This window comes from Etheostoma cragini, chromosome 16 (assembly GCF_013103735.1).
Source record: "Etheostoma cragini isolate CJK2018 chromosome 16, CSU_Ecrag_1.0, whole genome shotgun sequence".
NCBI classification, from domain to species: Eukaryota; Metazoa; Chordata; class Actinopteri; order Perciformes; family Percidae; genus Etheostoma; species Etheostoma cragini.
This window is the reverse complement of record NC_048422.1, coordinates 13,475,517-13,476,588: the sequence shown is the minus strand read 5'-3', so window position 1 is coordinate 13,476,588 and position 1,072 is coordinate 13,475,517.

The window sequence follows — 1,072 nt, the reverse complement described above, 5'->3', positions numbered from 1 at the left end:
ATATATATATATATATATATATATATATATATATATATATATATATATACATATATACACATACATACTCCCTCTCTCAGCTAGGTCCTGAACACAGGTCCTATTCAGTTTGAGATTTTTCTTTTGATTTATATTTTAATATTCTACATAATATTTTTTTGAACAAATACATTTATTTATCTTGACTGGGAATTCTTGTACCTGAAATGGCAGTTGAAAATCTCAGCTCAAGGTTCTCTGACTCACTTCATCTGAAGTTTTTGATTGCATCACATGTGAACCCTCTCTATAGCTGAGATTGTTTCATCAAAAGATTCTTTATGTCAACCGTGTACCAAAATATTACAGAATTTGCCCAAGTATTGTGCTGTTTGTGAAAACAGAGCAGCAGCTGTGTGTAATGCAGCACTTGTCATCAGAGTTTACTTGGCCATCTGACCCTGCTGAGAGTTGGAGTGGGTGATGTTGGGGTGGATTGTGGGGATAAATGCAAAATAGAATTTGACATGCCCCTAAAAAAAGACTGTAAAAAAAAAACATAAACATAAAACTTTTTTTTGTTGGTCAAGTTATCAAGCAAAAATCTTAAAAAAAAAAAACTATTTTTGTTTTTGTTTGTTTTTTCCAATAGGTGTTTATTTTGTTAATTACCACATCCCACATAGTCCTGTTGTTTTTCACTCTGTCTGTGCATTGGTCTCTGCAGACAATAAATAGGCCATATAGCACCCTGAGGCTTGTGTGTCCCCTGCTGTAGTCCAATGTCTACAATAGGGACGAGCAAGCAAAGGAGAGGGGGGTGAATGAAGAGAAAGTGTTCCAAATGTTTATGTTTTTTAAATAAACAAGTTTCCTTCATCTTATACAAATGACATGTTCTACAAGTTGAGTTAAATACATCAGAAGGAGAGGATGTGGACAGTGTGATGAGTGTAGGGTTACACCTGATGTTGACTGTGCAGAGTAGCAATGGCTCAGCGGCACTTGATGAGATGCACAGAGGATAAAACCGTAGCAGAGTAGTTCAAGCAGGCCAATGTTGAAGAGGGGGCGGGGGGGGGGGGGGGGGGGG